General features: G+C 45.7%; 1 protein-coding gene and 1 long non-coding RNA gene across 3 annotated transcripts in view; one reads left to right on the top strand and one right to left on the bottom strand.

The window, feature by feature from the left end:
• Positions 1-24,300, top strand: part of FBXL13 (F-box and leucine rich repeat protein 13) — a 2,326,763-nt gene that overhangs the window by 2,232,906 nt on the left and 69,557 nt on the right. The gene's annotated exons all lie outside the window — the stretch shown is intronic.
• Positions 21,710-23,198, bottom strand: LOC138513316 (uncharacterized). The gene is made up of 3 exons (XR_011281742.1): positions 23,087-23,198; positions 22,640-22,743; positions 21,710-22,096 (listed from the first exon to the last, which is right to left on the bottom strand). It is a non-coding gene; the product is annotated as an uncharacterized lncRNA (long non-coding RNA).

Here is a 24,300-nt window from a genome sequence, read left to right as displayed (position 1 = left end):
ACTCTGCGTGCCGCTTCGCGTGTTGCTGGAGGTTTTAACAGCTCCTCCTCCTCCCAGCAACAGGTACGGCCATTGTAGACAGACTGTAGGAAAGCAGGGGACTGCTGTAGACTGCTCTCAACTTGACATTATAAACATTTGCTAATTAAATACTTTGCTTGCTAATCAAGAAGGTTTTCATGAACAAACTCTGCTAATCAATTTTAGAAAACTAATTTATGTTTTGTAAGTAGACCTCCTGATGGTCCAAGAACACAAGCCTATATTGAAGGTACAGAAACTAAAAGATCTGGACATGTTTGACCACCTTGAACTTGTCCTTGCACTGGGGCAGGGGGGGTTCTAAGGTCAACACCAGCAGATCAATGATGGGTAGCAGATCCTGTCTTTTCCTTTGCAGCAAAGGAATGAGTGTTCCATCCTGTCTCCCTCCCTAAGTCGGGCATGCAGCTTTGCCAGGATTTGAGAAATCACCAGCAGGAGGACATCTGTGGTGGCAGGTCTGCGAGGGGGCTTTTCTGGAGGGAAACAAAGACAGTAGCCTTGTGAGGCCCAGGTGTCCAAAGTGGTCTTCGTGCACTTGGGTCAAAAATGGACAGCCTCCCACACTCAGCAGTGAAGAATGGTGAAAAGGCAAATTGCAAGGTTTGGAAGAGAGGTGGAAACTATACTTATTTATGCACCTCTTCCTGCACCTGGGGAAACATAAGACCTCTGGTGATGTTGCCCTAGGGCAACTGGCCCCTGCCCCTGTGGGCAAAGAGGGGGGAGGAGCAAAACAAAAAAAGGAATGTTCACCAAGAATAACATGCAAGTGTGCAGGAGATATTAACTGTCAGCAGGGCAAAATTGCTCAAGGCAATAATATTCCTGCTGAGAGCACCAAGTATTTTCCTTTCTCTATCGGGGCCAAGTTAGGGAATGTGGTCTTTTTTAACCCATGCAGTAGAAGCGTAAACGACCCCACTCTCGTATATAGGATACATTGACAAAAACTCGTGGTTGTAAGGCATGTGCCTGTGTTCTCTATGCAGATATCTATCAACAGCTGGAGCCGGGTTAGGTATCTCCCACAAGGTTGGAAATAACGAAGTTGAACAGAAGGAGGGTCTCATTGGAAAGGACCTATTCCAACATGTTTGTCAGGTCATGTTTTTTGGTCAACAAGGACTCAGTAATCCGCAGGCATTCCGCAGCTTTACCAATTGTGCACTGCAATGGCAAACCGGTCTGAGCTCAATCATAAGGATCAGCATGCATGTAATCAAGCTGTGGGTTAGTGATTTGTCACTGGAACCCCAGAAGACAGACAGCAAGTTTACAAGTTACACATCTTGCTGAAAAACACATTGGGGAAGTCCCCAAGCTCTCCTTCATCTGGGAACTTTCAGGAGAAAATGAACCAGGTCCACCTCCCTATAAAAGAATATGGCTACACTTAGCGTGGAATTGACTTCTGGAGGATTGGATGAACAGCTGTCTATAAGGTTTCTTCAGGGAATAACCAGCACAGGCTGACACCAAAGTGCATGGAGCCAGGGCTACTATGGCAGAGTCAGAGGTCATGGAGGGAGAGTGGAATCTTCCTGCTCCGGGCCCTGGACCGAGATGAAAGGTGTGCAGTGGCAGGCCAGGGCTGGTTTTTTACCAACTTCAAAGGGACAAGCCCTTGTTCTACCACAGTGCCAAAGCCACTGGTGACATGACTCTAGCAAACATGTCCAACATTTTCTACCTGAACTCCTCCCACTATTCTGATATAGAGGATGTACTGTAGAAAAGTAAAAATTCTTTCTATGGATTCTTCTTCCGCAGATTCCTCCTCTGATCCTTGCCTGGACACCTTGAGGGGATCCGTGAGAGCTCTGAGGTGTTGTGACCACTGACCCCTTAGGAGCCACTGTAGGGATCTCAGGTGCAGACTGGCCTCTTGCAATAGAAAAATACAGGAGGCCATGAGACCTAAGAGGCAGAAGAAGGAAGCTGCTGGTAAGGTGGTGTGGTTCCGAAACAAGTCTACCATCTGTGCCATGCTGTAAGACTTTCTTCTCGGGAGGGAAGGCTTCCTCAACCCCGGTGTCTAAGACTTCCCAGATGAACTGGAGCCTTTGGACTGGTGTCACATGGGACTTCTTCAAGTTCAGGGAGAAGCCCAGCATGTGCAGTAGCAGACAGGCGGTCCAACAGGTGGGACAAAACCTGCCCCAATGACGTCCCTCGGTTCATTCAGTCGTCATGTTATGGGAATACACGGACCCCGGATCTCCTGAGGTGAGCCTCGACTTCCGCCTGCTTGGTGAAGACCTTTGGAGCGGAGGTCACACCAAAGTAAAGCACTTTGAACTGGTAGTGCTTGCCCCCTATGAGAAATCTCAGGAACTTCCTGTGCTTTCCATGTATCGGCACATTGAAATAAGTGCCCTGCATATCTATTGACACCTACCAGTCCTGTGGCTCGAGAGCTTGGAGAATTTCTCTCAATGTCACCATCCTGAATTTGTCTTTCCTCAGGAACTTGTTCAATGCCCCCAAGATCCAAAATAGGATGGAGACCTCCTCCCTTCCATGTACCAGGAAATACCGGTTATACCAACCGATACTCTCTGTTCGGGAGGTACCTCTTCCATGGCACCCTTCAACAACAGGGCTAGCAGTTCTTCCTGGAGCTCCTGTCCCGGTAGTATCAGAGGTGGTAGGGGTCTATCTTGTGTTTTTTTTAAGAAGGGCAGACAATATCCCCACCGAGCGAGGTGTACAGCCCAGGCATCAGAAGTAATTCCCTGCCACTGGGGCCAGTGCTGTCATGATGCCCGCTCCCTGGGAGCCGGTTCAAGCCCTGCGTCCCCGAAAGCGGACATCCAGTCCCCAAGGAAAGACCCAGCAACCCCATATAGGGGCCCTTTGGACAGTGTCCTGGCGCCTATGGCGCCAGGCTCATAAAAGACATCAGTCCTGGCGCCATAGGCGCCAGGCTCATTATGGGAGTGCTTGGGTGCACTTACCTGATGCAGACCATGCTGCAGGATCCCGGCCTCCTTGAGGCCTGAAAGGAACTACTTTACCTGTGGGACTAATTTACCATCCGGGCATGGTCGGGGAAGGATACATACCTGATTGGAGGAAGGATACATACCTGGAACTTCTTCCAAGGCTATTTAAACCCCACCCGAACAGCCACACGTGCTTCGCGTTGTTCTGCATCTAGCAGCTGGACGCTCACCGTGTCTGCTCCTGCATCCTGACTTCTGCCACGCCTGCCAGCATCCTGGATCACCTGCAAAGGAAGAGAAGAAGAGAACAGAAGAAGGAAAAGTTCTTACCTGCTAAATCCACATCCCGGAGACATCTCGCCGACAATCCTGAAAAGGAAGACTTTTATTTAAAAGCTCATCGCGTCGATCGCTGCAGCGCCACATTCCACTCACCTTTACAGGGCGCCTCCATGTTCAGCAGCGATCATCCGGATTCACAGTCACGCCCCAGCGCCTAGGGAGAAAAAGGCAAGAACAAAAGGTGAGAGAGAGAAGGGAATAAGGAAAGCTAAATCTCCATGTTAAGACTTACCTGTTGATTCATTCCCTCTTCATTTCGGGTCCGCGCCGCATCCTGGCATTTCCGGACCCCGGCCCCTATGGGGAAAAAAAGACATCAGCGTTAATGAGCGAATGAAAAGACATTACCAAAAAAACGCTCATTAAAGACTTACCTGATTTCTACAAGGATTTCACCTCTCATCTCGGGTCGGTGCCTGTTCCACGGCATTCCGTACCCCGGCCCCTATGGGGAAAAAGACACTAGCATTAGTACATTAATGCATGGACACAAGGGGAACCTCTTATCAAAAAACTTACCTGGAAGCCAAGCAAGTTTGGTTCTCACCAATCCGAAAATTCAGTGCAGTAACTGGATACCAACGCGCCCCTGCATCAGAAGCAGGATGGAGAGCTCGTCCTTCCAGACCCTAAGGTGAGACGCTACGGGGAATCACAGAAGGGTTTCGAGGAGGGTGAGAGGGGAAAGTGGGAGGCCGATTGCATTACCCTGCAGACAGTTAATCCCCTATTTTCGCCTACAGAAGGATACTTCTGCGAGCCAGACAAGCCAGATTTGGGGTCCCGGTCCAGTCCGTCTTCCGAACCCTGCGCATCACCTTAGAAGAGGTCACAGCAGCGCGAACCAGGCCAGCGCCTGCGTGGGAGTCAGGTGAGCGTTACAGAACGCAAAGCCATCCTACAAATTCCCACCCAGGCGCTATGGAAAGTTCTGAGACTGATCAGTTGGCCCAATTACTGGGGGAATTACGGGCCGAAGTACATGCCGCTCGTCAAGAGACTAATGCCCTCAGGTGGGAATTAATAATATCAAAGGAAAGAACTGATGACCTGGCCAGACAGCTTTTGCAAGGTCAAGCTGGACAAACTCCTCTACCCGGTTCCGGAGGGAACCCCGCTCCTGTGGTTTCCAGTAACCCTGTGCAGATTAATCTACCCGGAAACATGCCGCTGGCCCCACCCGAACGCTTTGCTGGGGACCCCAAACGATTCGCCGTATTCATGAATCAGTGTCGTTTGCACTTCCTATGCAGATCTGGGGCCTTCCCTAATGATCAGACCAAGGTAGCCTTTGTATTGTCATATCTCAGCGGCTGCGCTGCCAATTGGTCAGTTCCACTGGTTACTCAAGATGACCCGATTCTCTGTGATTTTCAAGGGTTTCAAGCAAGCATGGAAAGGTTATTTGCTCGACACTCTCAGGGGCAGGCTCTGGATGACGAACTTCTATCCCTGCGACAGGGCAATCAGGACCTCCTATCCTATATTGCAACCTTTAATAGACTAATTGTGGAAACGGGATGGCCAGAGGATAAAAGTCACGTTGTTTTATCGAGGCCTACGCGGAGAACTTAAAGATGTCTTGGCCCAAGTTGTAAATCCGCCCCAAGAATGCACAGAGTATATAGATTTAGTGGTCCAATTGGATCACAGACTTCAAAACAGAAAAGCAGATCGGTCCAGGTTTGAGACCCGGGTGTTGGTCAAGACCCATGCTAATCCCAAGGGAGTTGATGTCTCTGAGCCTATGCAAATTGGAGGGGTTAAAGGACCCTTAACTCAAAAGGAACCTGAAAGGAGGCGACAGTTAAAATGATGTCTTTATTGTGGGAATTCTGGACACTTTCTACGAGATTGCCCGGCAAAATCGCCCCGAAAGGCGGTAGGAGCCGCTGATAAAAACCATGAAGACTCTGTTTCGGGAAACGACTCCGCCCGACAAGCGTAGGGGTCCGCTTGCCGAGCTTGAAAACTAACTCTCAGACCTCGCATTTCATTGTGCCAATGGTTCTCGTAGATCCAGAACAGCCTAAGCGGTTGCATGCAATAAAGGCATACATCGATAGTGGGGCTATTGGAAACTATGTGGATGGTGAATTGGTCTCTAGGATTAACCTCCCTCTCCGTCCTAAAACCACCCTCTCCGTCCTAAAACCAGCAAAGATGTCATCACCACAGTCGATGGAACTGAAATTGCCTCTGGACCGGTAACACATTCCACTACTGAGGTGACTCTTATTGGTCCCGACGGCCATCGGGAGGGTGTTGTGTTTGATGTAATCAAGGCTCCACAGTTTCAGGTTATTCTTGGAATCCCTTGGTTAGAGACACATAATCCTCGAATTGATTGGCGAGCTAAGAGAATAACCTTCCCGGATTGTACACAAACCTGCTACCCAGAAAACCTGAAGATTAATCTAGCATCTGTAACCTCTGCCTCCATGCAACTACCTCCGGAATACCAAGACTTTCAGGACGTCTTCCAAAAGGAACAGGCCAACACGTTACCTCCTCACAGATCGTACGATTGCCAAATCGATCTGGTGCCTGGTGCACAACCCACTTGTAGCAGGATTTATGCCCTTACCGAACCTGAGAACCTGCATTTGAGACAATATTTGGATCAATACCTAGCTAATGGTTTTATTCGCCCGTCAAAGTCCCCGGCATCCTCGGCTTTGTTCTTCGTGCCCAAAAAAGAAGGCGACCTTAGAACTTGTATCGATTACCGCGCATTGAACCAGATAACGTTTAAAAACCGTTATCCTCTGCCTCTGATCCCTGAACTCCTTGACCAGGTGAAGGACGCTTGTATATAATCCAAGTTAGATATCCGGGGGGCTTATCATCTGGTACGAGTTAAAGAAGGCGACGAATGGAAAACTGCCTTCCGTATTAAATACAGATTATTCGAGTACCAGGTGATGCCTTTCGGATTGTGTAACGCGCCGGCTGCCTTCCAATACTTCATGAATGATGTCCTTTGGGAACTCATCAATGTTTGTGTTGTCGTATATATCGATGACATTCTGGTGTACTCCTCTTCGGAATCTGATCACAGAAAACACGTCAGGGCAGTACTTGAAAAACTGCGCCAACACAAACTATTTGCTAAATTGGAGAAATGTATTTTCCATACCACAGAAGTCGAGTTTCTAGGTTTCATCCTGACACCCAAAGGAGACCGAATGGACTCAAGAAAAGTGGATGCCATCCTCAAATGGCCATCACCTAGCTCTGTAAAAGGGGTTCAAAGTATGCTCGGCTTTGCCAATTTCTATCGCAGGTTTATCCCGGAATTTTCACGCGTGGTACAACCCATTACTGCACTCTTGAAGAAAAATAAACGTTTTGAATGGTGTGAAGAAGCCAAGCAGGCCTTTCAGGATTTAAAAGCTAAGTTTACCTCCGCACCTATATTGAAACACCCGTGTCCAGATCTCCCTTATGTCGTCGAGACTGACGCATCCAGCATAGCCATGGGAGCTGTCCTGTCCCAAAGAGATCCCGAAACCAACCAACTGCATCCCGTAGCATTTTGGTCCAGAAAATTCTCAGCACCCGAGGTTAATTATGCAATCACTGACAAAGAACTGTTAGCCATTAAGTCCGCTTTTAAAGCCTGGCGGCATTATCTGCTTGGCGCTCGACATACCATCACAGTGATCACTGATCACTGTAATTTACAGTATTTGAAAACCGCCAAGGCTCAGTCATCATGGCAGCTCCGATGGGCTTTGTTTTTTGCTGAATTTGATTTCGTGATTACCTATCGACCTGGCTGCAAGAATTGCAAAGCAGACGCCTTATCCCGAATTGGAATGGGAGAATCTGATACAAACTCAGAACCAGTACCAATAATTCCCGAACAGAGGATTCTAGGCATGACTTCGTTACAGACGCTTGAAGACATTCAAGCCAGAGTGAAACAAATCCTGGACCCTACAACCTTACAGGATTGGATACAAAAGGGATCAGACTTTACCATAGATAATGGTTTACCTTATTTCCAAGGACGCTTATTCCTGCCACATAAGGAATTACACAAACTAGTTATTTCCGGTTATCATGATACATTAATAGAGGGACACCCCGGTATTGTCAAGACAGAGGAAAAGGTGAAACGACAATTTTGGTGGCCCTCTTGGCGAAAAGATATTAAATCTTTTGTGATGTCCTGTTGGTGTTTGCGTCCAAAATAAAAGTCAAAAGAAAAGACCAGCCGGTCTCCTTCAACCTCTAGACATACCGCCAGCACCCTGGCACACCCTATCAATGGATTTTATTACGGACCTGCCTCCTTGTTCGGGGTACAATACTATTCTGGTAATTGTGGATTTGTTTTCCAAAATGGCCCACTTTATTCCTTTGAAAGGTTTACCTTCAGCTTCTGTCCTAGCCAAAGAATTCCTCGAAAATATTGTTCGGCTAAATGGATTCCCATCTATACTAATCTCTGACCGGGGAAACCAATTCATTTCCCACTTCTGGCGCAAATGTCAAATGGCGCAGATCGACGTAAGATTATCGACCAGTCACCACCCTCAGACCGATGGTCAGACCGAGAGGACAAATCAGACCCTTGAGCAGTACTTACGGTGTATGTTACAGCAATCTGAAAGCAACTGGAAAGACATTCTTTGGATAGCAACATACGCATATAATAATTCGGTACACTCTGGAACTGGCCACAGTCCTTTTTATACTTTGTTTGGGCATCACCCTCGAACCTCAAACCTTGACTCACCTCAGAACCTCGGAATGCCTGCAGTAGAACATCTGCATTCTACAATTACCCAAGCCTTCAAAGAGGCAACTACGCATTTACAACAAGCCAAGAGAAAATACAAGGAGAATGCTGATCTACATCGGAGTGAAGCACCTCAGTATCAGATTGGGGATCAAGTGTGGTTAGCTACCAGACATTTACCACTCAAAGGGCCTCGAACTTTTAACCCAAAATATCTGGGACCTTATATTATTACTGCAATAATTAACCCAGTGGCTGTTAAACTAGATTTACCAGCTAGTATGCGAATTCACCCTGTTTTTCATGTGTCACTTCTGAAACCAGTGGTACCCGGAACCCGACTACTCAAACCTCCAGAACCTATTCTAATAGATGGGGAGCCCGAATTCGAAGTGAAGAACATTTTAGACTCAAAAATGTTTAGGTCAAAACTGTTCTACCTAATTGATTGGAAGGGGTACGGACCTCAGGAGAGGTCGTGGGAACCCAGCGACCATGTGCATGCACCTCGATTAGTCAGGAAATTCCACCGACTCTTCCCAGACAAACCAAAACCCCCGGAGGGAACAACCTTGGGAGGGGCCTTGGGGGGGGGGGGGAGTGCTGTCATGATGCCCGCTCCCGGGGAGCCGGTTCAAGCCCTGCGTCCCCGAAAGCGGTTATCCAGTCCCCAAGGAAAGACCCAGCAACCCCATATAGGGGCCCTTTGGACAGTGTCCTGGCGCCTATGGCGCCAGGCTCATAAAAGACATCAGTCCTGGCGCCATAGGCGCCAGGCTCATTATGGGAGTGCTTGGGTGCACTTACCTGATTCAGACCATGCTGCAGGATCCCGGCCTCCTTGAGGCCTGAAAGGAACTACTTTACCTGTGGGACTAATTTACCATCCGGGCGTGGTCGGGGAAGGATACATACCTGATTGGAGGAAGGATACATACCTGGAACTTCTTCCAAGGCTATTTTAACCCCACCCGAACAGCCACACGTGCTTCGCGTTGTTCTGCATCTAGCAGCTGGACGCTCACCGTGTCTGCTCCTGCATCCTGACTTCTGCCACGCCTGCCAGCATCCTGGATCACCTGCAAAGGAAGAGAAGAAGAGAACAGAAGAAGGAAAAGTCCTTGCCTGCTAAAACCGCATCCCGGAGACATCTCGCCGACAATCCTGAAAAGGAAGACTTTTATTTAAAAGCTCATCGCGTCGATCGCTGCAGCGCCACATTCCACTCGCCTTTACAGGGCGCCTCCATGTTCAGCAGTGATCATCCGGCAGTGATCATCCGGATTCGCAGTCACGCCCCAGCGCCTAGGGAGAAAAAGGCAAGAACAAAAGGTGAGAGAGAGAAGGGAATAAGGAAAGCTAAATCTCCATGTTAAGACTTACCTGTTGATTCATTCCCTCTTCATTTCAGGTCCGCGCCGCATCCTGGCATTTCCGGACCCCGGCCCCTAAGGGGAAAAAAAGACATCAGCGTTAATGAGCGAATGAAAAGACATTACCAAAAAAACGCTCATTAAAGACTTACCTGATTTCTACAAGGATTTCACCTCTCATCTCGGGTCGGTGCCTGTTCCCCGGCATTCCGTACCCCGGCCCCTATGGGGAAAAAGACACTAGCATTAGTACATTAATGCATGGACACTAGGGGAACCTCTTATCAAAAAACTTACCTGGAAGCCAAGCAAGTTTGGTTCTCACCAATCCGAAAATTCAGTGAAGTAACTGGATACCAACGCGCCCCTGCATCAGAAGCAGGATGGAGAGCTCGTCCTTCCAGACCCTAAGGTGAGACGCTACGGGGAATCACAGAAGGGTTTCGAGGAGGGTGAGAGGGGAAAGTGGGAGGCCGATTGCATTACCCCGCAGACAGTTAATCCCCTATTTTCGCCTACAGAAGGATACTTCTGCGAGCCAGACAAGCCAGATTTGGGGGCCCGGTCCAGTCCGTCTTCTGAACCCTGCGCATCACCTTAGAAGAGGTCACAGCAGCGCGAACCAGGCCAGCGCCTCCGTGGGAGTCAGGTGAGCGTTACACCAACATAGACCGAATAAACGGGTCAATTGGAATGGTCCCTTCTTATAACCAAAATCTTTGAGCAATGCCAAATCACAAAACAAATCCAGAAAACATGGACCGAAGCGGTGGTAGTCCCCATTCTTAAAAAAGGAAACAGAGACAACCCAGCTAACTACCGCCCAATAGCCTTACTAAACATCATGGGCAAAATCTTCAGTACTCTCCTCCTAGCCAGATTTAAAAAATGGGCAAGAAACTCTCCATGTTCAGACCCACTGCAAACAGGTTTTTTGAAATACGCTAGTACTAGTGTAAACATCATGATTGTGCACATTATAAAAAACAATATCAAGAATGGTGTGCCCAGAGTGTTTCTTGATTTCATAGATTTGTCGCAAGCATTTGACAAAATCAGCCGACAAAAACTGTGGACCAAACTAACCAACTGGAAATGCCCTATGGAAATTCTGCAGCCAGTGATTGCACTCCACACTAACGCCGAAATTCGAGTCCGTCTTAACCACCAGGGCATGCTGTCTGACCAGATTAAGTCAGAACGTGGAGTGAAACAAGGCTGTCCACTGGCTCCGGCCCTCTTCATTGCCTTTCTAGGAGATTTCCAATATACTCAACCATCGGTTAGATCATTTCCACTGAAAATCGGCAACAACCAAATATCAAGAATCCTCTATGCTGACGACCTGATCCTTATGTATCAAACGCAAATTGGCTTCCAGCGGCAACTAACACATCTGGCCAAGTACATAAGTGAAAATGATCTCGAGATTAACATTGTAAAATCCAAAATCTTTATCATGGGAAAAAAAAAGTGCCAAAACTAGGGTCAAAGGCCACTGGTCTCTCAACAATATAAAGATCAAGGTAGTGACGGAGATAAAGTACTTGCGAAGAATGATGGACTCAACAAGGTCCGAGAAGGCAACACACGAGGCTCTATGGAACAAAATAAAAACACTGACTACCCAAACGAGACTAGTCGATCACAAATATGGAACATTTTCCCTCTTACCAGCTATCCAATTCTACAAATCGAAAGTGGTTCCTTCACTGATTTACGGAATGGACACAGCTTTAAACATGCAGGAAACAATCTGGCCCAAACTCGAGGGCTACCTTTGGAAATCTGTTTTAGGACTCCCTAAATCTACATCCATAGCAGCCATCAGACGTGAACTTGGCCTTCGATCGTTAGCTGCCTCAGTAGAGCAAAGACAAATGCAACAGCTCAGAAAAATCACAATGCCAGAGTGCCTTCCGATATATAAAATAATCCAGGCGGAACTTTATCAAGGCCACTGCAAAGCATTGAATGCTTGGGAAACGAACCTCAAGATGAAGCTTAAAGATCTTGCCTGTACTCAAGATGACTTGCTTCAAAACCCTGAAAGGGTAAAATCAAAAATCGCCTGAGAGGACTGGATCAAAACTGGTAAAATGGCAACAGCAAACAGGCTATTAGGCCATCTGCCCCCAACAACAAACAAGCTGAAATTGCCTCTGAATTACTGTATAAAATTTCCAAACCAGAAATTTCAAAAACTCTGCATGATTATCCGTCTAAACCTAATTCTAACCCAAGAAATTCGGGCTATTCGTTTCCTAACAATTTGAACACCTGCAGACTATGCGCCAATGACGAAATGGTGGAATCCTCAAGACATTTGCTGTTGAACTGTCCAAAAACAGCATACCTCTGCGAAGCTTTTTTGCTACCCCTTTTTGGCGATTCAACACTCAGAGACGAAGACACATGGTGGTGTCGCTTGATTGCAGGAGAAAAAACAAGATGGTCAATTGTAACAGCCAAGATGCTAGAAGCAGCATTGAAAATGATCACAGAGACTCAAAACTCAATAGCGGATAAGAAAGTCTAGACCTCCTGGTTCTAACTAAAAAAAAAAAAAAAAAAAAAATTCGGGATCACTATTTTCATATTTTGACTTCAACAACCACATAATCTGCGTTGAAACAATCACATTTTACACATGCTGTGAATTTTTCCTTGTAAAAATCAATTTTGTTTTAATTATAAACAAGTAAATAAAAAAAAAAAAAAATGTCACCAGACATTATTTGTATCCAAAACGTAAAAATAGCAACAATTCATCCTTTTTGTGTATCGCTGAAGTAAGACATTAGTGAGGTGAGTGTCTGAAAAATGTGAAGGTATGGGCAGAGGGTTAGCTAGGGGGATTTGGTTGGGCACGGAGGGTCAAGATGTGGCACTACATTGGAGACTTGGTCTGGGGCATTTTCTCCAAGGACACAGTGAGGCGCAGTGGGCCGGCATGAAATTCAGGCGGCTACTTTCAGATATTGCTTGCGTTACAGGCCACCTGAATGGTCAGCTCTCTCCCGGAGGTGCTTATATATGATGTAATCATAATGGTAGAGCAAAGCGAGCTCTGGAGACTAACTACAGTGTATGGCATAGCAATAGATCTGTAGACGTTACAGAATGGATAGAACTATTGATCACTACTTTGCGTAAACATCTAGTTAGCATTGTGTATTCATTATGTAAGAGGAAATAAAGTAATGAGCAGCGTGTATGGCGTAGCAGGCAGAGAACAGGGCACAGTAGGTGGAATATAGTAGTTTGTAGACATTTCACTTTCAGTATTGCTGGTATAAAGCAATGGCATGATAATATAAAATGCCAAGGAGTTTGGGATCAACGTATATATTAACTACTTGGGTAACTGCTACGGCAAAAATTCTGGACACAATTTTGTCAATGGCAGAAAAAGGAACATAAGTGAGAAATAAAGAAAGAAAGAAGAGAAATTAAATGTACAAACTTTTAAAAACCTTTTGGGTTATATAAAGTATAAAATATATATATATATATATATTAACTTATATGAGGTACAATAGAGTGTACCTCATCATCCAGGCATGGATGGCCTCTCACGGTCTATGCCTGAATGATGACAAAACAGAACTCCTCATCCTCAGTACCTCTGCAAACCTCAGCAAACTGGGCCACAACTATTCCAACTTCAGAATAGATGACAATAACATAACAGTAGCCAAGGAAGTCAAAACCCTTGGATTCTATCTAGACTCTACGCTAACCTTTAAAAAACAAGTCAACTCCATGGCCTCATCAACTGCTTATACTTGTAAGCTAATCAGAGCGGCCAAGCCCTTCCTCTCCTCCAATAATTGTATCACGTTAGCAAGAGCCCTTGTTTGGTCCAAACTGGATTATTGTAATGCCCTATATTTAGGGTGTAATAAATATATTACCAACAAGATCCAGATTTTACAAAACAATGCTCTAAGAGCAGCCCTAAGTATTCCCAAGAAAGCCCACATCTCTGACTTTAGAAGATCTAATAACTGGCTCTCCACGAAAGATAAAATCCTTCTCAAAACAGTCTCTCTGACCCACAAATGTCTCCACAATGCCGCCCCACAATACCTCATAGCTAGATTCACGAGACAATCCTCAAACCGCCCACAAGAACCACCAATGCCACCCTCCTAACAGTGCCTAGATTTAAAAGTACCAAGGCTGGTTGAAGCAGTTTCCCAGTTAAAGCTGCCCAATACTGGAACTCCCTCCCAACGCCCTTGAGGGACGATCTGTCTTACCTCGGCTTTAGGTCCATCCTCATCCACTGGATCAAGGAAAATTACCTCTGACCTCCCCTTTACATATCTCATGTAATTCCTGCTCTTTGTACATACAGCGCATATTGTATACTGTGTATATTGTGTATTCCTGCACTCTGCCTGCCTTTCTAGTCTTACTCGCCCTATTGTGTAACTGTGTATTCTGATTGCCTTTCAGTCTTGTATTGCACATTGCGCCTCATCTACAACCTACTACATAACATTTTGTAAATCTGTACTTGCACAGCAGTGTAACCTAAGCTGAATAATAACCTTGATGCTTTTTGCGCCCTGATACTTTCGGGTCTGGCGGCGCACTACAAATATTAAAACAAACAAACAATACAAACTTATAGGTTGACACTAGTTGCACAGATGCATGCATCCAGTAGGTCACAGAACTCAATTTTCCATCAAAAGCATTTGGTTGTGTGATCATGTACATTTTCAAGTGTTCACTCCTCAATATGATGCACCTTGCCTTTCAAAATGAAGTATAGTTGACACTAGGAGATTTCAATACACTGAAATTTACTGACAAACATAGAGACAATGCAGTGTTTTACAGTAGAAATAATGTAATTATGTATTATGAAACAACTTGCATTTTTAGGAATTGAATTGCAGGACTGTCTTTTTAAACAAAATTAAGTGAACATGTACTTGTCTTTGCCAACAGAATATATTTGGCTTAACAAAAATAACATCCCGATTTACTTCTGGTTTGTAATTATTTGAAAAGAGAGAATTTTACCCTCCCATTCTTTTATCACCTTTAGGAGCTGGATGAGATGATTACATCTGCACTCTCTCTCCATTAGCAAATTTGAACTTGCAGAGAACAGAAAATAAAAAAGGGCAAGGAGAGCCCTGAGGGCAAGAGTGGAATATAGGGCGAGCTGTGCTTTTATTGATTAGGGTAATTTAAATTGCCAGTTCTGCTACACAAATGTCAATTTAATAGCAAGCCTACAGAATTACATAGCAAATTGCTATGCGAAAATGCTTATTTCATGCCTTGACTTGCACATGCCGATTCATCAAAAGCACAGTAAGTACCTTATTTATTTATACAGAGAAGAACAGTGCTCTTTTGAGGGTGGAAGCGAGGGACACATGTTAGCTAGAAGAGAGATGAGATGTAGGTTAAGAGGGTAATTTGGAGGCAAGGAAGTAGGCTTTTAGTTTGGTTTTGACCAAATCGGTGTGGACTGTTTCTCGGATGTCCGGGGGAAGAGGGGCTACCTGAGGCTTATGGTCAGGGCAACCAATGCTAGTTTGCAGGGCCAGCCTTTGGGTTCAAATCCAATTCCAGGGTTTTCCTCATGCTGCTTGGTGTAGTGGCTGCCCATCTCAGAAGGAACTGGATTGGTCACTCTACAATGTCTTAGCTGGACTACATGTATTATATACTACACATGCCATTGGCACCACAGCTTGTGTTTTTTCTTTAACTTCAACAAGTCCCACTCAGACCACTCTCAAATAATCCAGTAATCTGGTTTATTGGGTTGATTCTGGCCACTAGCTTAGGCAGGCTTTTTCATCCAAGGACTGGGTTGTCGACATCCTCCAGATGTTCGAGACATTTTGGTCAACCCCTTGACTTTTCTCTATTTTCTAGTCCCATGCAAATATCCTCAGAGGTATTCTTCATTTCCTCTCCTTCTCCCAGAAGCTCACTGTCTCCAGAGCTCTGGTTCCCTCTAGGCTGGACTACTGAAACAGCCTCTTTATAAATCTGCCTGCTTCTCTCCCCCCTCTGCAACTCATCCAGAACAGGACTGCAAGACTTGTCCTTGGCCTCAAGCCCAGGGATCGTATCTCTCCAGGACTGAAATCCCTGCACTGGCTCCCAGTAGCTGCAAGGATTAAGTTCAAAACCCTCTGCATTGTCCACAAGGGCGCATGGGGCCTCAATACTTTCAATTCTATCTTCCTAAATATCTTCCTTCTCGAGCTCTTTGCTCATCCGCCTCCAACTCCCTCTGAGTCAGTCGCTTCTCCAAGCAACGTAGTGGTAGATCTCTTTCTTCGGCTGGGGCCTCCCTCTGGAACAGTCACCCTGAAACTTGAGGAGAACCATCTATGGTTCTGGAAGCACCCCAAGACCTTCCTCTTTGCTTCTCCTTTCTCTCCTCTGCTGAACTCCTAACTGAAACTGCACTGGTCACTCGGCTACCCTCTGATCTCGGGCCCAGGTCCCCTCCCCCACCAGCTGCACGCCTGCACTGCCTCCCGGGCAACCCATGCAGTTGGTGGCTGTTTCTGTATCCCTACAGACCCCTCCAGCTCTTGACACTTGATGTCTGCCCTTGCCACAAACTCGCTACACTTTTTACATATTGTTGTTATTTATTTATTTATTTTTTATTTATTTACTGTTGATCCTATGCATTGAACTGCCACCTCAGCCCCCCGCACTTTCCCTTTCCTCCCTCCCCTGCATTTGCGCAATCTCAATGTCACTTGGCCTAGTAAGATCGCTGTCTTTGTCTTCCCTCTGTTCCCCCTCCGTTGCGCCATAAATCACTTGTGTATAGGCGCGTTATAAATGCCATATCATATCATGGCATCCTAGATTTGTGTGGTGCCAGAGGCCTGGCTGCACATTGAATCACTCCAGTGGCTGCTTTAGTATCAGTGGTCTCAGTTCAAAGCCAAATGATGGATATCTGGAAGGTTTCCACCAACTTGCTAAAGGCTCTCCTGCATTGAGCCCCGAGAGACAATTTGCTATGGTGTGGAACCTGTTTGGCAATTTTGGCCTCAAATGGCTGTGGTTATGGACACCTCATTGAAAAGTTTGGGCACTCACCCGGATTGGATAGGGAGTACATCAACCTCCTGCAGCTGCCTGCCATTGGGACTGGCTCTTGTGCCTTTTCTTCCTTCCATGTGTTCTTCCTTCCATGTGTCCAGATCTTGACGGAAAACACTGTAGCCGTGCATTACATCAACAAGATAGATGGTGTGGGGCTGCTGCCTCTGGCAATGGCAAGGAAGACAGGCAACTGCTGTTCTGGGCTCTGTTGAAGGGATCTGCTTTTCCAGTTGTAAGGCGGATTCTTCTTTACAGATCTGAGCAGATTTATTTTTTTACTAGCCAATTAGTCTGATACATCTGCAAATACACAAGCAGAAAAAGGAACCAATCATTTTGAATCGGTAGCTAAGGTAAATCCCCAATTGAGGCTAGACTGGATGGGGACTGCGCTTACCTGCACTTAGCTGAACTCCTGTCTCGTCTCAGTTCTAGCTTTTGTTTTGCAGTAGCCCATTCTAAATGGTTCGTTCCTTTTTCTTTTTAAGTATTTGCAGATATATCAGATTAGGGTAGGTTGAGAAATTGAAGCAAGGGGTCAATATAATAACACATATCAATCTTACTTGTTGACCTTAGCAGTCTCTCAGCCTTTCCCTCTCCCCTTCCTTGGTGATGGTCAAAATGCCATTTACAGTTCTCTCTACGTCTGCTTCTTATCCTAAATCACGTCTCTGTTTATCATCCTGTATGTCTGGGCCATTTGTTCTATTGTAGGTGACTAGACCTTATTAGGTTTAATCCCTTGCTGGACTACCTGGGACTTTCTCTGCCTACGCTCCTTCAATGTTAACTCTCTGCTCTCCTTCCTTTGTCTGCCAGTCCCCAATCCTCTCTTTCTACTCCTCATTTCTGTTCTCTTCTTTTGATATTGATATTTTATTGCTATCGCGCTCATACACAAGTGTTTCAGAGCGCGACAAGGCAAGGGAGGGGAACAGGGGAGAACAAAAGAGCGATCTTACTAGGCCCAGTGACTTTGAGAATGCGCAAGTGCATGGGAGAGGGGAGGGGAAAAGTGCATGGAAGGGGGGAGAAGTGGAAAGTGCGAAGCAGAGGAGAAACAGATAAATAATAAATAAATAATAAAGACAACATACAGTGGTAGTGCAGCCAGCAATTTTCAAGTGCTAGTTTTAAGGGAGCAGACAGGGTAGGTCTGATAAGTGCAGGAAGAAAAAGGGGGGGACTGTATGGGTACAGATACAGACCCCAGTGCAAGGGATGGCCTGGAGGCAGTGCCAGACGGTGGCAGGGTTAGCAGGTACCTGGGCCCGGAGGACAGAGGGTGGCCAGGTGCACGGTGCCAAGAGAAAACAGATCAGCAAGGGAGAGGGGGAGCGAAGGCAGAAGAAAAGTGGAAGGTATTAAGGTGCTTCCGGAAATGGAGATGGTTCTCCTCAAGTTTTAGAGTGGCAGGGAGGCTGTTCCAGAGGGAGGCCCCAGCCGAAGACAGAGATCTACCCCCATCTCGTTTCTTTGAAAAATGACTGGCCCTGAGGGAGTTGAAGGTAGAGGAGCAAAGAGCTTGAGAGGGGAGGTATTTGCGGAGGGATAGCTGAAGGTATTTTGGACCTATGTCTTATTCTATGATGGTAGCTTCTTGTACCTTTTTGTCATCTTCCCCATCTTGCTTCCCTTTTATCACTTAGCTATCTCTCCTTTGTTGGATTTTCTCAGTGTTCCCATCCCTCCAATTCTTAATCTTGTTTGTCTCCTCCTCGCCTTGTTAGGATATCTCTTTCACTACCTTTTTACTTTACTGGGTTCTCTGCCTGCCAGCAGCTTTCTTACTCACTTTAATTCTCTTAACCCTTTCGGGGTCTTTCCCCACCTCCTCCTCTACTCCACTTTCTTGCATTCTCTTCCCAAGCATTCCTACCTTCTCCATTCACTTCCTTTCTTTTACCTCCTCTCCCTTCTGTTTTATCTTTCCTGTATATCTTATAACCTCTCTCCTTTGGTCTTTTCTTTAATGCCTCTTCTCTCCAGACTTCATCTCACCCTTTTGATTGTTCTACCTTCCCTCTCTCTAAACTCCTCCATGTCACTCCAAGATGCTCTACTGCTCTCCTCGTCTCCACCACCCTTCCCACTCCTAAATGCACTAATATTCTCATGTCTACTCCAGGACTTGATTTACTGGCTGCCGTTGTTATTTTGTATAGCAGACCAGATTGTTTCTGGCTTTTCATAATTGTATAATTGACTGCAGCTGTGTCTTCAAGACAACCAAGGCCCCAGATTGTCTCAGCAATGTCTGAACTACAAGTTTGGTAGGTGCACTGTATTTTATTCTGTGCTGTAGTTGTAGGCTCATGGCCTGAGCCTTCGTCAAGACTGGCTGCCATATATGTTTCCTTTAACGCTCATTTAGGTGAGGCATTGCCTATGGGTTCCCACTCTGCTGTGAAAACCTGATCACTACAGCCCTCTCTTCATAGGACTCCCGCTCCATGGACTCCCATGTTCACAGACTGATGGGATGGGTGAAGGGCATGCAGCTAGCATCTCCAAACAAACCATTCTCTGACAGTAACAGGGATTCCATTGCGGGACAGAAGAACAGTGTTGGGGCCATTCTTTGCCTGCCCCACAGTATTGTGTTCATAAAACACAAACCATATCTCAGTAAATTCCAGTTCAGGTATTTTCTGTATTCCTGAATTGTGTTAAGTGGGGAACTAATATGCCTGTGCATACAGTCTGGTGTGTCCAGTTTCATTATGGGGTTTTGTGTCCAAGTGGAGATCTCCTCCTCTCCTCCTAGACCACATGAAATCTAGGCATTAAAGTGTCACAAGGACTGGTCTTTCAGCAGGGCCCTGTTGGCACTTAGTGGGTTTGGGCAATTGTGGTAGAACCACGCCACAGACCAGGGTTGTTTGTAAAAGGCTGGTGGGTGGAGTTTATTTTTTTCCTCCCAGTGAATCAGAAAACATGGGCTATAGTATTTGACCTTTCCTGGGTCAAATCATTTCTCCTCTTACCCTCATCCCTTTTTATACAGCCAGTGGCTTCTACTAGTGGGGGCAGAGTTGAAATCTTTGAGACCTGGGGTAGTGAGGGGCTGGAGAACCTGGGAGATACCCCATATTTCTTCTCTGAGGCAGATATCTCTGAGCGGACAGTGGCACCTGCTCCCAAGATTACTGCATTCACATCACCCAGCCTAAACTATGGACCTTTGTAACACTACCCATGCAATTCTGCATTGCCTTTAGGGTTCTCTCCAGAATGAGAAGTGTGGCATGAAATACAGGTCCACACTATCTCACTAACTACCTCAGGAAAAACACTCTCAAAGAGCATTCATTTCGATTGTGTCCTCCCACGCATTGTCGTCGACTTCGTGTTACCCAACGGCCTCCGTCCATCCTCAACTATGATATCAGTATAAATGGCATGCTTGTTGCCTCAGTTCCGTTTTTCCGCTTTGCAGCTACAAAACGGTTCACTCGCCTCAGCGCATTTTCAAACTCGATGATGTCTACCCCGAAAACGGGATTTAAAAGATGTTCTGATTGTGGTTCCAAGATGTATTGTATTGTATTTTGCATTTATATAGCGCCTTATATACCATTGGTATGGTCTGAAGGCGCTGGTAGGATGAACGCCCTTGGGAACCGAGGTTCGAGTCAGTAGAGAGGGTGAAGAGAGACAAAAGGTGCGTGTGCGCACAGAGTATGTGTGCAGCTGGTGCGGGGTTATTGTGGTAGCTGCTTCTTAGCGGTAGGTGTGGTGGTTGAGAGGTCAGGAGAATGTGTACGCTCTGGCAGAATTAATCCAGCTCGAGAGTGGCTGCGTTAGGCCTGAGGAGAAACGCCTGGCTGGGGGTGTTAAACCAGCGGTGGTTACTTAGAGTGATGGGGAGTGAGCGGGAGATGTTGATATGAGAACAGTTATACCGAATGGTGTCATAGTATCCCTGTGTTCTATTTGAGTGATGGTGTAAAGAGGAGAGTAGGCGTGAGGTGTGGTATGATATATGTTCATTCGAATGTTCCCGCATATCAATGCATATTATGTACGTTCCTCGCACTCAGCCATTCCCCCCGCACTCAGCCATTCCCCCCGCACTCAGCCATTCCCCCCGCACTCAGCCATTCCCCCCGCACTCAGCCATTCCCCCCGCACTCAGCCATTCCCCCCGCACTCAGCCATTCCCCCCGCACTCAGCCATTCCCCCCGCACTCAGCCATTCCCCCGCACTCAGGTAGGCTCAAGCGCAACGGTGCAGCCTCCAATCAGGGAGGAAACAGGTTAACAAGGGAATGGATGCTTGGCGGGAGGGAACAGGTTAACAAGGGAATGGATGCTGGGGAGGGAAAGGCAGAGGCAACAGCGCTGGGAGCACTAAATATGTAATACAAAAGCACAATGCCAATTACGCTACGAGGCCCAGGCCGGTCTGAAATGGGCTTCCCTCACCTGCACGACGCCAGAATGGCGAGTATGGGACACGGCAGGGAAGGTAGGCTCAGGTGCAATGGTGCAGCCTCCAATCAGGGGAGGAGGGTGGGAGGCAACAGGTTAACAAGGGAATGGATGCTGGGGAGGGGAAGGGAGGAAAGGCAGAAGCAACAGCGCTGGAACAGATCTGCATCAGGTATGTCTGGTGTTTGGGAACAGGCCACAAGATCGATGACTGTGGCTCCTGTCAGTCAATGACAGTGAAGGCCTTCCCCCAAGTCTGCTTCGATCACCCAGTTGAAAATAAGATGTTTGAGAGAGGTTTTTCCTCACCGGGCCAAGAAATGCAGCATGCATGCAAAGCATTCCAGGTCGAGTTCTCGTCCTTCTTTGCCGTCCTCCTCGAGGAAATCAAAGAAGAGGTACCATTGATCTCAGTCAACCTCTTTGGAATCCTCACCCAATGGAAAACAGGTATGCTTCCCAAAAAAAGATTCCAAAGCCAAGTGAGAAGAATTCTGATGAAAATGTTGGAGGTTTTTACGAAGGCAGCAATACCTACCCCTTCGGAAAAGTCTAAAAAAAGGCTTCCGACCCAATCGTGCCGTGACAGGGTATCGAGTATAAGAAAAACAGAAAGAATATGTCCAGAGAAGGATATTATTAGAAATAATGTATCAAAATTTATTTAAGGTGATACAAAAATTGAAAACTGGTGAATGAATCACAATTAATTATACACTAATCACTTTAATATAGCAAAACAGCAGCAACAATATGACAAAAGTCAGCTAAAACATCATCACTCATACAAACCGTTCATGGTGCATTCATTCTCACACAACTCATCATACCGTGACATACATCCAAAATGCTAAAAGACACAAGAAACATACTAAAAACCTATGGGGAAAAGGAATTCATAACTTGTCCCCATAATAACACACATTATTGTAGTGTTTACAAACAATAGAAATAATTATTAGACAATCTATTGTCAGGGTGGATCAGAGGAACAAGTGCAAAGATCGCATCCCTATAGAGTTTATCTCTTGACCGGTTTCGACGTGTAGTGGTAGTAAACACAACGTCTTCCTCAGGAGGTGGATGTTACTATTCTGTAAAGGAACACAAAAGAAAAACGGCTATAAACTACTACATGAAAAGACCAAATATTGCCGACTGTCTGCAACTAATGATTAAAAAAGAAAGAAAAAGATTACTGCTAGCAGCCTAAATATTTAAAAACGATTTAGGACCATATATGCCATAATAAAAGTTAGCACATAGGGATCCCACTACAACAGCTTTGTATTCCAGAATAAGTGGGTGAGTGACTCACAAAAGAGAACCGTGCAGCGTGGAAAAGGACCTTCAGGGCCATGGTGAAGCAACCACTAGAAAACATATATGTAATTATATATCTCTATAAATAAGAATAGCCTGATCAATAACAGTGTCTATATCTGAACAGCGCTTGTTGTACACTAACCTGGTAAAAACCGAGCTGCTGTAACAGCCAATACAGTGTAGTGCGGCCAGTCACACAGAAAAATTAAAAACTCAAACATGACCTAAAACAGACTCCAAATGCACTAGGTTAGGTGAGTGGCCTGGGTTCAGAAAGGAGTGCTGTAACTAAGGCGGAGATGGTAACTCACCTGGAAGGCGCCCCATGCAGTCTAGGGAAATCCAGAGCTGCATATGTTAGACACTTGAGAGGCAGCACAACTTAGCCTGAACAATCAACACCATCTGCGAAATGCTGAAACAACCGCAAAGAAACTCCATTATAATATTAAGTGGCAAGAAATTACCCACGGCTTCCCCGAATGTAAAAATACTGCAATATGTGCATCTCAAATGCCTAATTGAAATGGGGGAACACCTACATGCAGCCACGCTGCAATGAGGGGGCCAAGAAGTGTTAAAATGTAGAGGCGTGGTATGCACAATCAATCAATTAGTGCTGCTCACACAGTCACGCTGTAAAAGTGAGCTCAAAAGCAATATGCAACAGTCTAGGGGGCGGCGCCTCAAAGTTAATTATAAACAGGACTATGGCTAAAAAGTGATTTACAAAGCGAGGAGACTGGCCGCAAGCTTACCTGCCAAACGATTGCTGTATTGTAAAATAGCCAGGCGCCGAAGGAGAGCAGATGGCAACCGCTTGGTCCCAAAATAGATTGAGATTCGAAACGCTACACATACGTGGGGGGACCTGCACGGAACGGCTGGCTAAACACAATGGTGCAACAAGGCTTTTTAAAGGCAGGAGAGATGTCTGACTGCGCATGTTTGTATGTGCTGCAGAAAAAGGAACCCAATTACCAAAACAAAGCACTTATGCTCAGCTCGTATAAAAATGAAATAATGCAAAGAAGAATAACGCTGCAGCTGATTAAGAAATAAATGAAGGAATGGAACAAAGAAATGACCATAATACTACAAAAACAGCATGAGTAAATTAAGGGCTATTGACTAAACACCAGGTGGATTCTGGGTGTCGTAGTCCAGTTTAGGCACGGTATTCAGACCAGCAATTTATAAATTGGTTCTGAAGTTCTTCAAGGAACCCAATTACCAAAACGAAGCACAAATGCTCAGACCGTATTAAATTGAAATAATGCAAAGAAGAATATCGCCGCTGCTGATTAGAAAAATAATTCAAGAATGGAGCGAAGAAATAACCATAACACTACAAAAACAGCATGAGTAAGATGACTATAGAAGACAGAATCTGATATAAATGGCATCTATAAACACGGGAGCTGACAGCAAAAATGACAACAACTGGCCACAGTGCTCTAATATAGACAAAAGGTTATGTAACTTGAGCTAGAATACTAAACAATCGTCATAGCCATACAGAGCAAATTAAAAATTGAAAAACGCAGAGGCATCTAGCTAGCGACTATTGAAGTGCCACGACTCCAATGTGTTGAGCCTTTGTGGAGTGTTTTTAAGTTAAATATCCACATTTGTTCCTTGTAGGACAATTTATTAGCCAGTTGAACTGTGTTATTGGCAAAACATTTTTCTAAACAAAACCAGATTAAAGAATCTGGGTTATGTCCCATTTCAACACAATGGATCACTAGTGGAGCCAATAAAGGGTATCGAGTATAACAACCTCTGTTCTAAACTTCCGCCTGCTCAGTCGAAGGTATCAGTGTTGTGGTCGACCTTTTCGAAGCCTTCGATGTCCTCATTGAGCCTGTCTAAAGCTCATAAGCCACAGGCAAATAAATACTTTTTTAAAAGTCTATGAGCTCCATTTACAACAAGGAAGAGAAGAGCCCATCTCGGAAGAATCGAGGAT

This window comes from Ambystoma mexicanum, chromosome 12 (assembly GCF_040938575.1).
Source record: "Ambystoma mexicanum isolate Mex_15411 chromosome 12, UKY_AmexF1_1, whole genome shotgun sequence".
In the NCBI taxonomy this organism is placed as follows: Eukaryota; Metazoa; Chordata; class Amphibia; order Caudata; family Ambystomatidae; genus Ambystoma; species Ambystoma mexicanum.
The sequence above is the reverse complement of the archived record's forward strand: the minus strand, read 5'-3'. Positions and strand labels throughout refer to the sequence as shown.